This window comes from Schistocerca nitens, chromosome 6, assembly GCF_023898315.1.
Source record: "Schistocerca nitens isolate TAMUIC-IGC-003100 chromosome 6, iqSchNite1.1, whole genome shotgun sequence".
NCBI lineage: Eukaryota > Metazoa > Arthropoda > Insecta > Orthoptera > Acrididae > Schistocerca > Schistocerca nitens.
In genome coordinates this window covers 671,595,918-671,616,673 of record NC_064619.1, presented here as the reverse complement: position 1 = coordinate 671,616,673, position 20,756 = coordinate 671,595,918, and positions in this window count along the sequence as shown.

The following is a 20,756-nucleotide window of genomic DNA, read 5'->3' as shown; positions in this document are numbered from 1 at the left end:
CGACTGTGGTAAAACGAGGAGCAAGTGGCAGGAGTAACTATGACTCTCTTAAGGTAGCCAAATGCCTCGTCAACAGGCGAATTCCAACGGCAAACTCGAGGAGCTCCCGGCAGGAGTACTGTGAAAGTCTTAAGGTCAACAAATAATGGCGTATCGCTTCTGGTGAACTAGCGAGAGTAAGCTTGTAGATGTGACTGTGGTAAAATGGGGAGCAAGTGGCAGGAGTAACTATGACTCTCTTAGGGTTGCCAAATGATTCGTCAAAAGGCGAATTACATCGGCAAACCCGAGGAGCTCCCGGAAGGAGTACTGTGAAAGTCTTAAGGTCAACAAATAATGGCGTATCGCTTCTGGTGAACTAGCCAGAGTAAGCTTGTAGATGCGACTGTGGTAAAACGAGGAGCAAGTGGCAGGAGTAACTATGACTCTCTTAAGGTAGCCAAATGCCTCGTCAACAGGCGAATTCCAACGGCAAACTCGAGGAGCTCCCGGAAGGAGTACTGTGAAAGCCTTAAGGTCAACAAATAATGGCGTATTGCTCCTGGTGAACTGGCCAGAGTAAGCTTGTAGATGTGACTGTGTGAAACGGGGTGCAACTGGCAGGAGTAACTATGACTCTCTTAAGGTAGCCAAATGCCTCGTCAAAAGGCGAATTACATCGGCAAACTCGAGGAGCTCCCAGCAGGAGTACTGTGAAAGTCTTAAGGTCAACAAATAATGGCGTATCGCTTCTGGTGAACTAGCCAGAGTAAGCTTGTAGATGTGACTGTGGTAAAATGGGGAGCAAGTGGCAGGAGTAACTATGACTCTCTTAAGGTAGCCAAATGCCTCGTCAACAGGCGAATTCCAACGGCAAACTCGAGGAGCTCCCGGCAGGAGTACTGTGAAAGTCTTAAGGTCAACAAATAATGGCGTATCGCTTCTGGTGAACTGGCCAGAGTAAGCTTGTAGATGCGACTGTGGTAAAATGGGGAGCAAGTGGCAGGAGTAACTATGACTCTCTTAAGGTAGCCAAATGCCTCGTCAACAGGCGAATTCCAACGGCAAACTCGAGGAGCTCCCGGCAGGAGTACTGTGAAAGTCTTAAGGTCAACAAATAATGGCGTATCGCTTCTGGTGAACTGGCCAGAGTAAGCTTGTAGATGCGACTGTGGTAAAACGAGGAGCAAGTGGCAGGAGTAACTATGACTCTCTTAAGGTAGCCAAATGCCTCGTCAACAGGCGAATTCCAACGGCAAACTCGAGGAGCTCCCGGCAGGAGTACTGTGAAAGTCTTAAGGTCAACAAATAATGGCGTATCGCTTCTGGTGAACTGGCCAGAGTAAGCTTGTAGATGCGACTGTGGTAAAATGGGGAGCAAGTGGCAGGAGTAACTATGACTCTCTTAAGGTAGCCAAATGCCTCGTCAACAGGCGAATTCCAACGGCAAACTCGAGGAGCTCCCGGAAGGAGTACTGTGAAAGTCTTAAGATCAACAAATAATGGCGTATCGCTTCTGGTGAACTAGCCAGAGTAAGCTTGTAGATGCGACTGTGGTAAAATGGGGAGCAAGTGGCAGGAGTAACTATGACTCTCTTAAGGTAGCCAAATGCCTCGTCAACAGGCGAATTCCAACGGCAAACTCGAGGAGCTCCCGGAAGGAGTACTGTGAAAGTCTTAAGGTCAACAAATAATGGCGTATCGCACCTGGTGAACTAGCCAGAGTAAGCTTGTAGATGTGACTGTGGTAAAATGGGGAGCAAGTGGCAGGAGTAACTATGACTCTCTTAAGGTTGCCAAATGACTCGTCAACAGGCGAATTCCAACGGGAAACTCGAGGAGCTCCCGGAAGGAGTACTGTGAAAGTCTTAAGATCAACAAATAATGGCGTATCGCTTCTGGTGAACTAGCCAGAGTAAGCTTGTAGATGCGACTGTGGTAAAACGAGGAGCAAGTGGCAGGAGTAACTATGACTCTCTTAAGGTAGCCAAATGCCTCGTCAACAGGCGAATTCCAACGGCAAACTCGAGGAGCTCCCGGCAGGAGTACTGTGAAAGTCTTAAGGTCAACAAATAATGGCGTATCGCTTCTGGTGAACTAGCGAGAGTAAGCTTGTAGATGTGACTGTGGTAAAATGGGGAGCAAGTGGCAGGAGTAACTATGACTCTCTTAGGGTTGCCAAATGATTCGTCAAAAGGCGAATTACATCGGCAAACCCGAGGAGCTCCCGGAAGGAGTACTGTGAAAGTCTTAAGGTCAACAAATAATGGCGTATCGCTTCTGGTGAACTAGCCAGAGTAAGCTTGTAGATGTGACTGTGGTAAAATGGGGAGCAAGTGGCAGGAGTAACTATGACTCTCTTAAGGTAGCCAAATGCCTCGTCAACAGGCGAATTCCAACGGCAAACTCGAGGAGCTCCCGGCAGGAGTACTGTGAAAGTCTTAAGGTCAACAAATAATGGCGTATCGCTTCTGGTGAACTAGCCAGAGTAAGCTTGTAGATGTGACTGTGGTAAAATGGGGAGCAAGTGGCAGGAGTAACTATGACTCTCTTAAGGTAGCCAAATGCCTCGTCAACAGGCGAATTCCAACGGCAAACTCGAGGAGCTCCCGGAAGGAGTACTGTGAAAGTCTTAAGGTCAACAAATAATGGCGTATCGCTTCTGGTGAACTGGCCAGAGTAAGCTTGTAGATGCGACTGTGGTAAAATGGGGAGCAAGTGGCAGGAGTAACTATGACTCTCTTAGGGTTGCCAAATAACTCGTCAAAAGGCGAATTACATCGGCAAACCCGAGGAGCTCCCGGAAGGAGTACTGTGAAAGTCTTAAGGTCAACAAATAATGGCGTATCGCTTCTGGTGAACTGGCCAGAGTAAGCTTGTAGATGCGACTGTGGTAAAACGAGGAGCAAGTGGCAGGAGTAACTATGACTCTCTTAAGGTAGCCAAATGCCTCGTCAACAGGCGAATTCCAACGGCAAACTCGAGGAGCTCCCGGAAGGAGTACTGTGAAAGCCTTAAGGTCAACAAATAATGGCGTATTGCTCCTGGTGAACTGGCCAGAGTAAGCTTGTAGATGTGACTGTGTGAAACGGGGTGCAACTGGCAGGAGTAACTATGACTCTCTTAAGGTAGCCAAATGCCTCGTCAAAAGGCGAATTACATCGGCAAACTCGAGGAGCTCCCAGCAGGAGTACTGTGAAAGTCTTAAGGTCAACAAATAATGGCGTATCGCTTCTGGTGAACTAGCCAGAGTAAGCTTGTAGATGTGACTGTGGTAAAATGGGGAGCAAGTGGCAGGAGTAACTATGACTCTCTTAAGGTAGCCAAATGCCTCGTCAACAGGCGAATTCCAACGGCAAACTCGAGGAGCTCCCGGCAGGAGTACTGTGAAAGTCTTAAGGTCAACAAATAATGGCGTATCGCTTCTGGTGAACTAGCGAGAGTAAGCTTGTAGATGTGACTGTGGTAAAATGGGGAGCAAGTGGTAGGAGTAACTATGACTCTCTTAGGGTTGCTAAATGATTCGTCAAAAGGCGAATTACATCGGCAAACCCGAGGAGCTCCCGGAAGGAGTACTGTGAAAGTCTTAAGGTCAACAAATAATGGCGTATCGCTTCTGGTGAACTAGCCAGAGTAAGCTTGTAGATGTGACTGTGGTAAAATGGGAAGCAAGTGGCAGGAGTAACTATGACTCTCTTAAGGTTGCCAAATGACTCGTCAACAGGCGAATTCCAACGGCAAACTCGAGGAGCTCCCGGAAGGAGTACTGTGAAAGTCTTAAGATCAACAAATAATGGCGTATCGCTTCTGGTGAACTAGCCAGAGTAAGCTTGTAGATGCGACTGTGGTAAAACGAGGAGCAAGTGGCAGGAGTAACTATGACTCTCTTAAGGTAGCCAAATGCCTCGTCAACAGGCGAATTCCAACGGCAAACTCGAGGAGCTCCCGGCAGGAGTACTGTGAAAGTCTTAAGGTCAACAAATAATGGCGTATCGCTTCTGGTGAACTGGCCAGAGTAAGCTTGTAGATGCGACTGTGGTAAAATGGGGAGCAAGTGGCAGGAGTAACTATGACTCTCTTAGGGTTGCCAAATAACTCGTCAAAAGGCGAATTACATCGGCAAACCCGAGGAGCTCCCGGAAGGAGTACTGTGAAAGTCTTAAGGTCAACAAATAATGGCGTATCGCTTCTGGTGAACTGGCCAGAGTAAGCTTGTAGATGCGACTGTGGTAAAACGAGGAGCAAGTGGCAGGAGTAACTATGACTCTCTTAAGGTAGCCAAATGCCTCGTCAACAGGCGAATTCCAACGGCAAACTCGAGGAGCTCCCGGAAGGAGTACTGTGAAAGCCTTAAGGTCAACAAATAATGGCGTATCGCTCCTGGTGAACTCGCCAGAGTAAGCTTGTAGATGTGACTGTGTGAAACGGGGTGCAACTGGCAGGAGTAACTATGACTCTCTTAAGGTAGCCAAATGCCTCGTCAAAAGGCGAATTACATCGGCAAACTCGAGGAGCTCCCAGCAGGAGTACTGTGAAAGTCTTAAGGTCAACAAATAATGGCGTATCGCTTCTGGTGAACTAGCCAGAGTAAGCTTGTAGATGTGACTGTGGTAAAATGGGGAGCAAGTGGCAGGAGTAACTATGACTCTCTTAAGGTAGCCAAATGCCTCGTCAACAGGCGAATTCCAACGGCAAACTCGAGGAGCTCCCGGCAGGAGTACTGTGAAAGTCTTAAGGTCAACAAATAATGGCGTATCGCTTCTGGTGAACTGGCCAGAGTAAGCTTGTAGATGCGACTGTGGTAAAATGGGGAGCAAGTGGCAGGAGTAACTATGACTCTCTTAAGGTAGCCAAATGCCTCGTCAACAGGCGAATTCCAACGGCAAACTCGAGGAGCTCCCGGCAGGAGTACTGTGAAAGTCTTAAGGTCAACAAATAATGGCGTATCGCTTCTGGTGAACTGGCCAGAGTAAGCTTGTAGATGCGACTGTGGTAAAACGAGGAGCAAGTGGCAGGAGTAACTATGACTCTCTTAAGGTAGCCAAATGCCTCGTCAACAGGCGAATTCCAACGGCAAACTCGAGGAGCTCCCGGCAGGAGTACTGTGAAAGTCTTAAGGTCAACAAATAATGGCGTATCGCTTCTGGTGAACTGGCCAGAGTAAGCTTGTAGATGCGACTGTGGTAAAACGAGGAGCAAGTGGCAGGAGTAACTATGACTCTCTTAAGGTAGCCAAATGCCTCGTCAACAGGCGAATTCCAACGGCAAACTCGAGGAGCTCCCGGAAGGAGTACTGTGAAAGTCTTAAGATCAACAAATAATGGCGTATCGCTTCTGGTGAACTAGCCAGAGTAAGCTTGTAGATGCAACTGTGGTAAAACGAGGAGCAAGTGGCAGGAGTAACTATGACTCTCTTAAGGTAGCCAAATGCCTCGTCAACAGGCGAATTCCAACGGCAAACTCGAGGAGCTCCCGGCAGGAGTACTGTGAAAGTCTTAAGGTCAACAAATAATGGCGTATCGCTTCTGGTGAACTGGCCAGAGTAAGCTTGTAGATGCGACTGTGGTAAAATGGGGAGCAAGTGGCAGGAGTAACTATGACTCTCTTAGGGTTGCCAAATAACTCGTCAAAAGGCGAATTACATCGGCAAACCCGAGGAGCTCCCGGAAGGAGTACTGTGAAAGTCTTAAGGTCAACAAATAATGGCGTATCGCTTCTGGTGAACTGGCCAGAGTAAGCTTGTAGATGCGACTGTGGTAAAACGAGGAGCAAGTGGCAGGAGTAACTATGACTCTCTTAAGGTAGCCAAATGCCTCGTCAACAGGCGAATTCCAACGGCAAACTCGAGGAGCTCCCGGAAGGAGTACTGTGAAAGCCTTAAGGTCAACAAATAATGGCGTATCGCTCCTGGTGAACTGGCCAGAGTAAGCTTGTAGATGTGACTGTGTGAAACGGGGTGCAACTGGCAGGAGTAACTATGACTCTCTTAAGGTAGCCAAATGCCTCGTCAAAAGGCGAATTACATCGGCAAACTCGAGGAGCTCCCAGCAGGAGTACTGTGAAAGTCTTAAGGTCAACAAATAATGGCGTATCGCTTCTGGTGAACTAGCCAGAGTAAGCTTGTAGATGTGACTGTGGTAAAATGGGGAGCAAGTGGCAGGAGTAACTATGACTCTCTTAAGGTAGCCAAATGCCTCGTCAACAGGCGAATTCCAACGGCAAACTCGAGGAGCTCCCGGCAGGAGTACTGTGAAAGTCTTAAGGTCAACAAATAATGGCGTATCGCTTCTGGTGAACTGGCCAGAGTAAGCTTGTAGATGCGACTGTGGTAAAATGGGGAGCAAGTGGCAGGAGTAACTATGACTCTCTTAAGGTAGCCAAATGCCTCGTCAACAGGCGAATTCCAACGGCAAACTCGAGGAGCTCCCAGCAGGAGTACTGTGAAAGTCTTAAGGTCAACAAATAATGGCGTATCGCTTCTGGTGAACTGGCCAGAGTAAGCTTGTAGATGCGACTGTGGTAAAACGAGGAGCAAGTGGCAGGAGTAACTATGACTCTCTTAAGGTAGCCAAATGCCTCGTCAACAGGCGAATTCCAACGGCAAACTCGAGGAGCTCCCGGAAGGAGTACTGTGAAAGTCTTAAGGTCAACAAATAATGGCGTATCGCACCTGGTGAACTAGCCAGAGTAAGCTTGTAGATGTGACTGTGGTAAAATGGGGAGCAAGTGGCAGGAGTAACTATGACTCTCTTAAGGTTGCCAAATGACTCGTCAACAGGCGAATTCCAACGGCAAACTCGAGGAGCTCCCGGAAGGAGTACTGTGAAAGTCTTAAGATCAACAAATAATGGCGTATCGCTTCTGGTGAACTAGCCAGAGTAAGCTTGTAGATGCGACTGTGGTAAAACGAGGAGCAAGTGGCAGGAGTAACTATGACTCTCTTAAGGTAGCCAAATGCCTCGTCAACAGGCGAATTCCAACGGCAAACTCGAGGAGCTCCCGGAAGGAGTACTGTGAAAGCCTTAAGGTCAACAAATAATGGCGTATCGCTCCTGGTGAACTGGCCAGAGTAAGCTTGTAGATGTGACTGTGTGAAACGGGGTGCAACTGGCAGGAGTAACTATGACTCTCTTAAGGTAGCCAAATGCCTCGTCAAAAGGCGAATTACATCGGCAAACTCGAGGAGGTCCCAGCAGGAGTACTGTGAAAGTCTTAAGGTCAACAAATAATGGCGTATCGCTTCTGGTGAACTAGCCAGAGTAAGCTTGTAGATGTGACTGTGGTAAAATGGGGAGCAAGTGGCAGGAGTAACTATGACTCTCTTAAGGTAGCCAAATGCCTCGTCAACAGGCGAATTCCAACGGCAAACTCGAGGAGCTCCCGGAAGGAGTACTGTGAAAGCCTTAAGGTCAACAAATAATGGCGTATCGCTCCTGGTGAACTGGCCAGAGTAAGCTTGTAGATGTGACTGTGTGAAACGGGGTGCAACTGGCAGGAGTAACTATGACTCTCTTAAGGTAGCCAAATGCCTCGTCAAAAGGCGAATTACATCGGCAAACTCGAGGAGCTCCCAGCAGGAGTACTGTGAAAGTCTTAAGGTCAACAAATAATGGCGTATCGCTTCTGGTGAACTAGCCAGAGTAAGCTTGTAGATGTGACTGTGGTAAAATGGGGAGCAAGTGGCAGGAGTAACTATGACTCTCTTAAGGTCGCCAAATGCCTCGTCAACAGGCGAATTCCAACGGCAAACTCGAGGAGCTCCCGGCAGGAGTACTGTGAAAGTCTTAAGGTCAACAAATAATGGCGTATCGCTTCTGGTGAACTAGCCAGAGTAAGCTTGTAGATGCGACTGTGGTAAAACGAGGAGCAAGTGGCAGGAGTAACTATGACTCTCTTAAGGTAGCCAAATGCCTCGTCAACAGGCGAATTCCAACGGCAAACTCGAGGAGCTCCCGGAAGGAGTACTGTGAAAGTCTTAAGGTCAACAAATAATGGCGTATCGCACCTGGTGAACTAGCCAGAGTAAGCTTGTAGATGTGACTGTGGTAAAATAGGGAGCAAGTGGCAGGAGTAACTATGACTCTCTTAAGGTTGCCAAATGACTCGTCAACAGGCGAATTCCAACGGCAAACTCGAGGAGCTCCCGGAAGGAGTACTGTGAAAGTCTTAAGATCAACAAATAATGGCGTATCGCTTCTGGTGAACTAGCCAGAGTAAGCTTGTAGATGCGACTGTGGTAAAACGAGGAGCAAGTGGCAGGAGTAACTATGACTCTCTTAAGGTAGCCAAATGCCTCGTCAACAGGCGAATTCCAACGGCAAACTCGAGGAGCTCCCGGCAGGAGTACTGTGAAAGTCTTAAGGTCAACAAATAATGGCGTATCGCTTCTGGTGAACTAGCGAGAGTAAGCTTGTAGATGTGACTGTGGTAAAATGGGGAGCAAGTGGCAGGAGTAACTATGACTCTCTTAGGGTTGCCAAATGATTCGTCAAAAGGCGAATTACATCGGCAAACCCGAGGAGCTCCCGGAAGGAGTACTGTGAAAGTCTTAAGGTCAACAAATAATGGCGTATCGCTTCTGGTGAACTAGCCAGAGTAAGCTTGTAGATGTGACTGTGTGAAACGGGGTGCAACTGGCAGGAGTAACTATGACTCTCTTAAGGTAGCCAAATGCCTCGTCAAAAGGCGAATTACATCGGCAAACTCGAGGAGCTCCCAGCAGGAGTACTGTGAAAGTCTTAAGGTCAACAAAGAATGGCGTATCGCTTCTGGTGAACTAGCCAGAGTAAGCTTGTAGATGTGACTGTGGTAAAATGGGGAGCAAGTGGCAGGAGTAACTATGACTCTCTTAAGGTAGCCAAATGCCTCGTCAACAGGCGAATTCCAACGGCAAACTCGAGGAGCTCCCGGCAGGAGTACTGTGAAAGTCTTAAGGTCAACAAATAATGGCGTATCGCTTCTGGTGAACTAGCGAGAGTAAGCTTGTAGATGTGACTGTGGTAAAATGGGGAGCAAGTGGCAGGAGTAACTATGACTCTCTTAGGGTTGCCAAATGATTCGTCAAAAGGCGAATTACATCGGCAAACCCGAGGAGCTCCCGGAAGGAGTACTGTGAAAGTCTTAAGGTCAACAAATAATGGCGTATCGCTTCTGGTGAACTAGCCAGAGTAAGCTTGTAGATGTGACTGTGGTAAAATGGGAAGCAAGTGGCAGGAGTAACTATGACTCTCTTAAGGTTGCCAAATGACTCGTCAACAGGCGAATTCCAACGGCAAACTCGAGGAGCTCCCGGAAGGAGTACTGTGAAAGTCTTAAGATCAACAAATAATGGCGTATCGCTTCTGGTGAACTAGCCAGAGTAAGCTTGTAGATGCGACTGTGGTAAAACGAGGAGCAAGTGGCAGGAGTAACTATGACTCTCTTAAGGTAGCCAAATGCCTCGTCAACAGGCGAATTCCAACGGCAAACTCGAGGAGCTCCCGGCAGGAGTACTGTGAAAGTCTTAAGGTCAACAAATAATGGCGTATCGCTTCTGGTGAACTGGCCAGAGTAAGCTTGTAGATGCGACTGTGGTAAAATGGGGAGCAAGTGGCAGGAGTAACTATGACTCTCTTAGGGTTGCCAAATAACTCGTCAAAAGGCAAATTACATCGGCAAACCCGAGGAGCTCCCGGAAGGAGTACTGTGAAAGTCTTAAGGTCAACAAATAATGGCGTATCGCTTCTGGTGAACTGGCCAGAGTAAGCTTGTAGATGCGACTGTGGTAAAACGAGGAGCAAGTGGCAGGAGTAACTATGACTCTCTTAAGGTAGCCAAATGCCTCGTCAACAGGCGAATTCCAACGGCAAACTCGAGGAGCTCCCGGAAGGAGTACTGTGAAAGCCTTAAGGTCAACAAATAATGGCGTATCGCTCCTGGTGAACTGGCCAGAGTAAGCTTGTAGATGTGACTGTGTGAAACGGGGTGCAACTGGCAGGAGTAACTATGACTCTCTTAAGGTAGCCAAATGCCTCGTCAAAAGGCGAATTACATCGGCAAACTCGAGGAGCTCCCAGCAGGAGTACTGTGAAAGTCTTAAGGTCAACAAATAATGGCGTATCGCTTCTGGTGAACTAGCCAGAGTAAGCTTGTAGATGTGACTGTGGTAAAATGGGGAGCAAGTGGCAGGAGTAACTATGACTCTCTTAAGGTAGCCAAATGCCTCGTCAACAGGCGAATTCCAACGGCAAACTCGAGGAGCTCCCGGCAGGAGTACTGTGAAAGTCTTAAGGTCAACAAATAATGGCGTATCGCTTCTGGTGAACTGGCCAGAGTAAGCTTGTAGATGCGACTGTGGTAAAATGGGGAGCAAGTGGCAGGAGTAACTATGACTCTCTTAAGGTAGCCAAATGCCTCGTCAACAGGCGAATTCCAACGGCAAACTCGAGGAGCTCCCGGCAGGAGTACTGTGAAAGTCTTAAGGTCAACAAATAATGGCGTATCGCTTCTGGTGAACTGGCCAGAGTAAGCTTGTAGATGCGACTGTGGTAAAACGAGGAGCAAGTGGCAGGAGTAACTATGACTCTCTTAAGGTAGCCAAATGCCTCGTCAACAGGCGAATTCCAACGGCAAACTCGAGGAGCTCCCGGCAGGAGTACTGTGAAAGTCTTAAGGTCAACAAATAATGGCGTATCGCTTCTGGTGAACTGGCCAGAGTAAGCTTGTAGATGCGACTGTGGTAAAACGAGGAGCAAGTGGCAGGAGTAACTATGACTCTCTTAAGGTAGCCAAATGCCTCGTCAACAGGCGAATTCCAACGGCAAACTCGAGGAGCTCCCGGAAGGAGTACTGTGAAAGTCTTAAGATCAACAAATAATGGCGTATCGCTTCTGGTGAACTAGCCAGAGTAAGCTTGTAGATGCGACTGTGGTAAAACGAGGAGCAAGTGGCAGGAGTAACTATGACTCTCTTAAGGTAGCCAAATGCCTCGTCAACAGGCGAATTCCAACGGCAAACTCGAGGAGCTCCCGGCAGGAGTACTGTGAAAGTCTTAAGGTCAACAAATAATGGCGTATCGCTTCTGGTGAACTGGCCAGAGTAAGCTTGTAGATGCGACTGTGGTAAAATGGGGAGCAAGTGGCAGGAGTAACTATGACTCTCTTAGGGTTGCCAAATAACTCGTCAAAAGGCGAATTACATCGGCAAACCCGAGGAGCTCCCGGAAGGAGTACTGTGAAAGTCTTAAGGTCAACAAATAATGGCGTATCGCTTCTGGTGAACTGGCCAGAGTAAGCTTGTAGATGCGACTGTGGTAAAACGAGGAGCAAGTGGCAGGAGTAACTATGACTCTCTTAAGGTAGCCAAATGCCTCGTCAACAGGCGAATTCCAACGGCAAACTCGAGGAGCTCCCGGAAGGAGTACTGTGAAAGCCTTAAGGTCAACAAATAATGGCGTATCGCTCCTGGTGAACTGGCCAGAGTAAGCTTGTAGATGTGACTGTGTGAAACGGGGTGCAACTGGCAGGAGTAACTATGACTCTCTTAAGGTAGCCAAATGCCTCGTCAAAAGGCGAATTACATCGGCAAACTCGAGGAGCTCCCAGCAGGAGTACTGTGAAAGTCTTAAGGTCAACAAATAATGGCGTATCGCTTCTGGTGAACTAGCCAGAGTAAGCTTGTAGATGTGACTGTGGTAAAATGGGGAGCAAGTGGCAGGAGTAACTATGACTCTCTTAAGGTAGCCAAATGCCTCGTCAACAGGCGAATTCCAACGGCAAACTCGAGGAGCTCCCGGCAGGAGTACTGTGAAAGTCTTAAGGTCAACAAATAATGGCGTATCGCTTCTGGTGAACTGGCCAGAGTAAGCTTGTAGATGCGACTGTGGTAAAATGGGGAGCAAGTGGCAGGAGTAACTATGACTCTCTTAAGGTAGCCAAATGCCTCGTCAACAGGCGAATTCCAACGGCAAACTCGAGGAGCTCCCGGAAGGAGTACTGTGAAAGTCTTAAGGTCAACAAATAATGGCGTATCGCTTCTGGTGAACTGGCCAGAGTAAGCTTGTAGATGCGACTGTGGTAAAACGAGGAGCAAGTGGCAGGAGTAACTATGACTCTCTTAAGGTAGCCAAATGCCTCGTCAACAGGCGAATTCCAACGGCAAACTCGAGGAGCTCCCGGAAGGAGTACTGTGAAAGTCTTAAGGTCAACAAATAATGGCGTATCGCACCTGGTGAACTAGCCAGAGTAAGCTTGTAGATGTGACTGTGGTAAAATGGGGAGCAAGTGGCAGGAGTAACTATGACTCTCTTAAGGTTGCCAAATGACTCGTCAACAGGCGAATTCCAACGGCAAACTCGAGGAGCTCCCGGAAGGAGTACTGTGAAAGTCTTAAGATCAACAAATAATGGCGTATCGCTTCTGGTGAACTAGCCAGAGTAAGCTTGTAGATGCGACTGTGGTAAAACGAGGAGCAAGTGGCAGGAGTAACTATGACTCTCTTAAGGTAGCCAAATGCCTCGTCAACAGGCGAATTCCAACGGCAAACTCGAGGAGCTCCCGGAAGGAGTACTGTGAAAGCCTTAAGGTCAACAAATAATGGCGTATCGCTCCTGGTGAACTGGCCAGAGTAAGCTTGTAGATGTGACTGTGTGAAACGGGGTGCAACTGGCAGGAGTAACTATGACTCTCTTAAGGTAGCCAAATGCCTCGTCAAAAGGCGAATTACATCGGCAAACTCGAGGAGCTCCCAGCAGGAGTACTGTGAAAGTCTTAAGGTCAACAAATAATGGCGTATCGCTTCTGGTGAACTAGCCAGAGTAAGCTTGTAGATGTGACTGTGGTAAAATGGGGAGCAAGTGGCAGGAGTAACTATGACTCTCTTAAGGTAGCCAAATGCCTCGTCAACAGGCGAATTCCAACGGCAAACTCGAGGAGCTCCCGGCAGGAGTACTGTGAAAGTCTTAAGGTCAACAAATAATGGCGTATCGCTTCTGGTGAACTAGCGAGAGTAAGCTTGTAGATGTGACTGTGGTAAAATGGGGAGCAAGTGGCAGGAGTAACTATGACTCTCTTAGGGTTGCCAAATGATTCGTCAAAAGGCGAATTACATCGGCAAACCCGAGGAGCTCCCGGAAGGAGTACTGTGAAAGTCTTAAGGTCAACAAATAATGGCGTATCGCTTCTGGTGAACTAGCCAGAGTAAGCTTGTAGATGTGACTGTGGTAAAATGGGAAGCAAGTGGCAGGAGTAACTATGACTCTCTTAAGGTTGCCAAATGACTCGTCAACAGGCGAATTCCAACGGCAAACTCGAGGAGCTCCCGGAAGGAGTACTGTGAAAGTCTTAAGATCAACAAATAATGGCGTATCGCTTCTGGTGAACTAGCCAGAGTAAGCTTGTAGATGCGACTGTGGTAAAACGAGGAGCAAGTGGCAGGAGTAACTATGACTCTCTTAAGGTAGCCAAATGCCTCGTCAACAGGCGAATTCCAACGGCAAACTCGAGGAGCTCCCGGCAGGAGTACTGTGAAAGTCTTAAGGTCAACAAATAATGGCGTATCGCTTCTGGTGAACTGGCCAGAGTAAGCTTGTAGATGCGACTGTGGTAAAATGGGGAGCAAGTGGCAGGAGTAACTATGACTCTCTTAGGGTTGCCAAATAACTCGTCAAAAGGCGAATTACATCGGCAAACCCGAGGAGCTCCCGGAAGGAGTACTGTGAAAGTCTTAAGGTCAACAAATAATGGCGTATCGCTTCTGGTGAACTGGCCAGAGTAAGCTTGTAGATGCGACTGTGGTAAAACGAGGAGCAAGTGGCAGGAGTAACTATGACTCTCTTAAGGTAGCCAAATGCCTCGTCAACAGGCGAATTCCAACGGCAAACTCGAGGAGCTCCCGGAAGGAGTACTGTGAAAGCCTTAAGGTCAACAAATAATGGCGTATCGCTCCTGGTGAACTGGCCAGAGTAAGCTTGTAGATGTGACTGTGTGAAACGGGGTGCAACTGGCAGGAGTAACTATGACTCTCTTAAGGTAGCCAAATGCCTCGTCAAAAGGCGAATTACATCGGCAAACTCGAGGAGCTCCCAGCAGGAGTACTGTGAAAGTCTTAAGGTCAACAAATAATGGCGTATCGCTTCTGGTGAACTAGCCAGAGTAAGCTTGTAGATGTGACTGTGGTAAAATGGGGAGCAAGTGGCAGGAGTAACTATGACTCTCTTAAGGTAGCCAAATGCCTCGTCAACAGGCGAATTCCAACGGCAAACTCGAGGAGCTCCCGGCAGGAGTACTGTGAAAGTCTTAAGGTCAACAAATAATGGCGTATCGCTTCTGGTGAACTGGCCAGAGTAAGCTTGTAGATGCGACTGTGGTAAAATGGGGAGCAAGTGGCAGGAGTAACTATGACTCTCTTAAGGTAGCCAAATGCCTCGTCAACAGGCGAATTCCAACGGCAAACTCGAGGAGCTCCCGGCAGGAGTACTGTGAAAGTCTTAAGGTCAACAAATAATGGCGTATCGCTTCTGGTGAACTGGCCAGAGTAAGCTTGTAGATGCGACTGTGGTAAAACGAGGAGCAAGTGGCAGGAGTAACTATGACTCTCTTAAGGTAGCCAAATGCCTCGTCAACAGGCGAATTCCAACGGCAAACTCGAGGAGCTCCCGGCAGGAGTACTGTGAAAGTCTTAAGGTCAACAAATAATGGCGTATCGCTTCTGGTGAACTGGCCAGAGTAAGCTTGTAGATGCGACTGTGGTAAAACGAGGAGCAAGTGGCAGGAGTAACTATGACTCTCTTAAGGTAGCCAAATGCCTCGTCAACAGGCGAATTCCAACGGCAAACTCGAGGAGCTCCCGGAAGGAGTACTGTGAAAGTCTTAAGATCAACAAATAATGGCGTATCGCTTCTGGTGAACTAGCCAGAGTAAGCTTGTAGATGCGACTGTGGTAAAACGAGGAGCAAGTGGCAGGAGTAACTATGACTCTCTTAAGGTAGCCAAATGCCTCGTCAACAGGCGAATTCCAACGGCAAACTCGAGGAGCTCCCGGAAGGAGTACTGTGAAAGTCTTAAGGTCAACAAATAATGGCGTATCGCACCTGGTGAACTAGCCAGAGTAAGCTTGTAGATGTGACTGTGGTAAAATGGGGAGCAAGTGGCAGGAGTAACTATGACTCTCTTAAGGTTGCCAAATGACTCGTCAACAGGCGAATTCCAACGGGAAACTCGAGGAGCTCCCGGAAGGAGTACTGTGAAAGTCTTAAGATCAACAAATAATGGCGTATCGCTTCTGGTGAACTAGCCAGAGTAAGCTTGTAGATGCGACTGTGGTAAAACGAGGAGCAAGTGGCAGGAGTAACTATGACTCTCTTAAGGTAGCCAAATGCCTCGTCAACAGGCGAATTCCAACGGCAAACTCGAGGAGCTCCCGGCAGGAGTACTGTGAAAGTCTTAAGGTCAACAAATAATGGCGTATCGCTTCTGGTGAACTAGCGAGAGTAAGCTTGTAGATGTGACTGTGGTAAAATGGGGAGCAAGTGGCAGGAGTAACTATGACTCTCTTAGGGTTGCCAAATGATTCGTCAAAAGGCGAATTACATCGGCAAACCCGAGGAGCTCCCGGAAGGAGTACTGTGAAAGTCTTAAGGTCAACAAATAATGGCGTATCGCTTCTGGTGAACTAGCCAGAGTAAGCTTGTAGATGTGACTGTGGTAAAATGGGGAGCAAGTGGCAGGAGTAACTATGACTCTCTTAAGGTAGCCAAATGCCTCGTCAACAGGCGAATTCCAACGGCAAACTCGAGGAGCTCCCGGCAGGAGTACTGTGAAAGTCTTAAGGTCAACAAATAATGGCGTATCGCTTCTGGTGAACTAGCCAGAGTAAGCTTGTAGATGTGACTGTGGTAAAATGGGGAGCAAGTGGCAGGAGTAACTATGACTCTCTTAAGGTAGCCAAATGCCTCGTCAACAGGCGAATTCCAACGGCAAACTCGAGGAGCTCCCGGAAGGAGTACTGTGAAAGTCTTAAGGTCAACAAATAATGGCGTATCGCTTCTGGTGAACTGGCCAGAGTAAGCTTGTAGATGCGACTGTGGTAAAATGGGGAGCAAGTGGCAGGAGTAACTATGACTCTCTTAGGGTTGCCAAATAACTCGTCAAAAGGCGAATTACATCGGCAAACCCGAGGAGCTCCCGGAAGGAGTACTGTGAAAGTCTTAAGGTCAACAAATAATGGCGTATCGCTTCTGGTGAACTGGCCAGAGTAAGCTTGTAGATGCGACTGTGGTAAAACGAGGAGCAAGTGGCAGGAGTAACTATGACTCTCTTAAGGTAGCCAAATGCCTCGTCAACAGGCGAATTCCAACGGCAAACTCGAGGAGCTCCCGGAAGGAGTACTGTGAAAGCCTTAAGGTCAACAAATAATGGCGTATTGCTCCTGGTGAACTGGCCAGAGTAAGCTTGTAGATGTGACTGTGTGAAACGGGGTGCAACTGGCAGGAGTAACTATGACTCTCTTAAGGTAGCCAAATGCCTCGTCAAAAGGCGAATTACATCGGCAAACTCGAGGAGCTCCCAGCAGGAGTACTGTGAAAGTCTTAAGGTCAACAAATAATGGCGTATCGCTTCTGGTGAACTAGCCAGAGTAAGCTTGTAGATGTGACTGTGGTAAAATGGGGAGCAAGTGGCAGGAGTAACTATGACTCTCTTAAGGTAGCCAAATGCCTCGTCAACAGGCGAATTCCAACGGCAAACTCGAGGAGCTCCCGGCAGGAGTACTGTGAAAGTCTTAAGGTCAACAAATAATGGCGTATCGCTTCTGGTGAACTAGCGAGAGTAAGCTTGTAGATGTGACTGTGGTAAAATGGGGAGCAAGTGGCAGGAGTAACTATGACTCTCTTAGGGTTGCTAAATGATTCGTCAAAAGGCGAATTACATCGGCAAACCCGAGGAGCTCCCGGAAGGAGTACTGTGAAAGTCTTAAGGTCAACAAATAATGGCGTATCGCTTCTGGTGAACTAGCCAGAGTAAGCTTGTAGATGTGACTGTGGTAAAATGGGAAGCAAGTGGCAGGAGTAACTATGACTCTCTTAAGGTTGCCAAATGACTCGTCAACAGGCGAATTCCAACGGCAAACTCGAGGAGCTCCCGGAAGGAGTACTGTGAAAGTCTTAAGATCAACAAATAATGGCGTATCGCTTCTGGTGAACTAGCCAGAGTAAGCTTGTAGATGCGACTGTGGTAAAACGAGGAGCAAGTGGCAGGAGTAACTATGACTCTCTTAAGGTAGCCAAATGCCTCGTCAACAGGCGAATTCCAACGGCAAACTCGAGGAGCTCCCGGCAGGAGTACTGTGAAAGTCTTAAGGTCAACAAATAATGGCGTATCGCTTCTGGTGAACTGGCCAGAGTAAGCTTGTAGATGCGACTGTGGTAAAATGGGGAGCAAGTGGCAGGAGTAACTATGACTCTCTTAGGGTTGCCAAATAACTCGTCAAAAGGCGAATTACATCGGCAAACCCGAGGAGCTCCCGGAAGGAGTACTGTGAAAGTCTTAAGGTCAACAAATAATGGCGTATCGCTTCTGGTGAACTGGCCAGAGTAAGCTTGTAGATGCGACTGTGGTAAAACGAGGAGCAAGTGGCAGGAGTAACTATGACTCTCTTAAGGTAGCCAAATGCCTCGTCAACAGGCGAATTCCAACGGCAAACTCGAGGAGCTCCCGGAAGGAGTACTGTGAAAGCCTTAAGGTCAACAAATAATGGCGTATCGCTCCTGGTGAACTGGCCAGAGTAAGCTTGTAGATGTGACTGTGTGAAACGGGGTGCAACTGGCAGGAGTAACTATGACTCTCTTAAGGTAGCCAAATGCCTCGTCAAAAGGCGAATTACATCGGCAAACTCGAGGAGCTCCCAGCAGGAGTACTGTGAAAGTCTTAAGGTCAACAAATAATGGCGTATCGCTTCTGGTGAACTAGCCAGAGTAAGCTTGTAGATGTGACTGTGGTAAAATGGGGAGCAAGTGGCAGGAGTAACTATGACTCTCTTAAGGTAGCCAAATGCCTCGTCAACAGGCGAATTCCAACGGCAAACTCGAGGAGCTCCCGGCAGGAGTACTGTGAAAGTCTTAAGGTCAACAAATAATGGCGTATCGCTTCTGGTGAACTGGCCAGAGTAAGCTTGTAGATGCGACTGTGGTAAAATGGGGAGCAAGTGGCAGGAGTAACTATGACTCTCTTAAGGTAGCCAAATGCCTCGTCAACAGGCGAATTCCAACGGCAAACTCGAGGAGCTCCCGGCAGGAGTACTGTGAAAGTCTTAAGGTCAACAAATAATGGCGTATCGCTTCTGGTGAACTAGCGAGAGTAAGCTTGTAGATGTGACTGTGGTAAAATGGGGAGCAAGTGGCAGGAGTAACTATGACTCTCTTAGGGTTGCTAAATGATTCGTCAAAAGGCGAATTACATCGGCAAACCCGAGGAGCTCCCGGAAGGAGTACTGTGAAAGTCTTAAGGTCAACAAATAATGGCGTATCGCTTCTGGTGAACTAGCCAGAGTAAGCTTGTAGATGTGACTGTGGTAAAATGGGAAGCAAGTGGCAGGAGTAACTATGACTCTCTTAAGGTTGCCAAATGACTCGTCAACAGGCGAATTCCAACGGCAAACTCGAGGAGCTCCCGGAAGGAGTACTGTGAAAGTCTTAAGATCAACAAATAATGGCGTATCGCTTCTGGTGAACTAGCCAGAGTAAGCTTGTAGATGCGACTGTGGTAAAACGAGGAGCAAGTGGCAGGAGTAACTATGACTCTCTTAAGGTAGCCAAATGCCTCGTCAACAGGCGAATTCCAACGGCAAACTCGAGGAGCTCCCGGCAGGAGTACTGTGAAAGTCTTAAGGTCAACAAATAATGGCGTATCGCTTCTGGTGAACTGGCCAGAGTAAGCTTGTAGATGCGACTGTGGTAAAATGGGGAGCAAGTGGCAGGAGTAACTATGACTCTCTTAGGGTTGCCAAATAACTCGTCAAAAGGCGAATTACATCGGCAAACCCGAGGAGCTCCCGGAAGGAGTACTGTGAAAGTCTTAAGGTCAACAAATAATGGCGTATCGCTTCTGGTGAACTGGCCAGAGTAAGCTTGTAGATGCGACTGTGGTAAAACGAGGAGCAAGTGGCAGGAGTAACTATGACTCTCTTAAGGTAGCCAAATGCCTCGTCAACAGGCGAATTCCAACGGCAAACTCGAGGAGCTCCCGGAAGGAGTACTGTGAAAGCCTTAAGGTCAACAAATAATGGCGTATCGCTCCTGGTGAACTGGCCAGAGTAAGCTTGTAGATGTGACTGTGTGAAACGGGGTGCAACTGGCAGGAGTAACTATGACTCTCTTAAGGTAGCCAAATGCCTCGTCAAAAGGCGAATTACATCGGCAAACTCGAGGAGCTCCCAGCAGGAGTACTGTGAAAGTCTTAAGGTCAACAAATAATGGCGTATCGCTTCTGGTGAACTAGCCAGAGTAAGCTTGTAGATGTGACTGTGGTAAAATGGGGAGCAAGTGGCAGGAGTAACTATGACTCTCTTAAGGTAGCCAAATGCCTCGTCAACAGGCGAATTCCAACGGCAAACTCGAGGAGCTCCCGGCAGGAGTACTGTGAAAGTCTTAAGGTCAACAAATAATGGCGTATCGCTTCTGGTGAACTGGCCAGAGTAAGCTTGTAGATGCGACTGTGGTAAAATGGGGAGCAAGTGGCAGGAGTAACTATGACTCTCTTAAGGTAGCCAAATGCCTCGTCAACAGGCGAATTCCAACGGCAAACTCGAGGAGCTCCCGGCAGGAGTACTGTGAAAGTCTTAAGGTCAACAAATAATGGCGTATCGCTTCTGGTGAACTGGCCAGAGTAAGCTTGTAGATGCGACTGTGGTAAAACGAGGAGCAAGTGGCAGGAGTAACTATGACTCTCTTAAGGTAGCCAAATGCCTCGTCAACAGGCGAATTCCAACGGCAAACTCGAGGAGCTCCCGGCAGGAGTACTGTGAAAGTCTTAAGGTCAACAAATAATGGCGTATCGCTTCTGGTGAACTGGCCAGAGTAAGCTTGTAGATGCGACTGTGGTAAAACGAGGAGCAAGTGGCAGGAGTAACTATGACTCTCTTAAGGTAGCCAAATGCCTCGTCAACAGGCGAATTCCAACGGCAAACTCGAGGAGCTCCCGGAAGGAGTACTGTGAAAGTCTTAAGATCAACAAATAATGGCGTATCGCTTCTGGTGAACTAGCCAGAGTAAGCTTGTAGATGCGACTGTGGTAAAACGAGGAGCAAGTGGCAGGAGTAACTATGACTCTCTTAAGGTAGCCAAATGCCTCGTCAACAGGCGAATTCCAACGGCAAACTCGAGGAGCTCCCGGCAGGAGTACTGTGAAAGTCTTAAGGTCAACAAATAATGGCGTATCGCTTCTGGTGAACTGGCCAGAGTAAGCTTGTAGATGCGACTGTGGTAAAATGGGGAGCAAGTGGCAGGAGTAACTATGACTCTCTTAGGGTTGCCAAATAACTCGTCAAAAGGCGAATTACATCGGCAAACCCGAGGAGCTCCCGGAAGGAGTACTGTGAAAGTCTTAAGGTCAACAAATAATGGCGTATCGCTTCTGGTGAACTGGCCAGAGTAAGCTTGTAGATGCGACTGTGGTAAAACGAGGAGCAAGTGGCAGGAGTAACTATGACTCTCTTAAGGTAGCCAAATGCCTCGTCAACAGGCGAATTCCAACGGCAAACTCGAGGAGCTCCCGGAAGGAGTACTGTGAAAGCCTTAAGGTCAACAA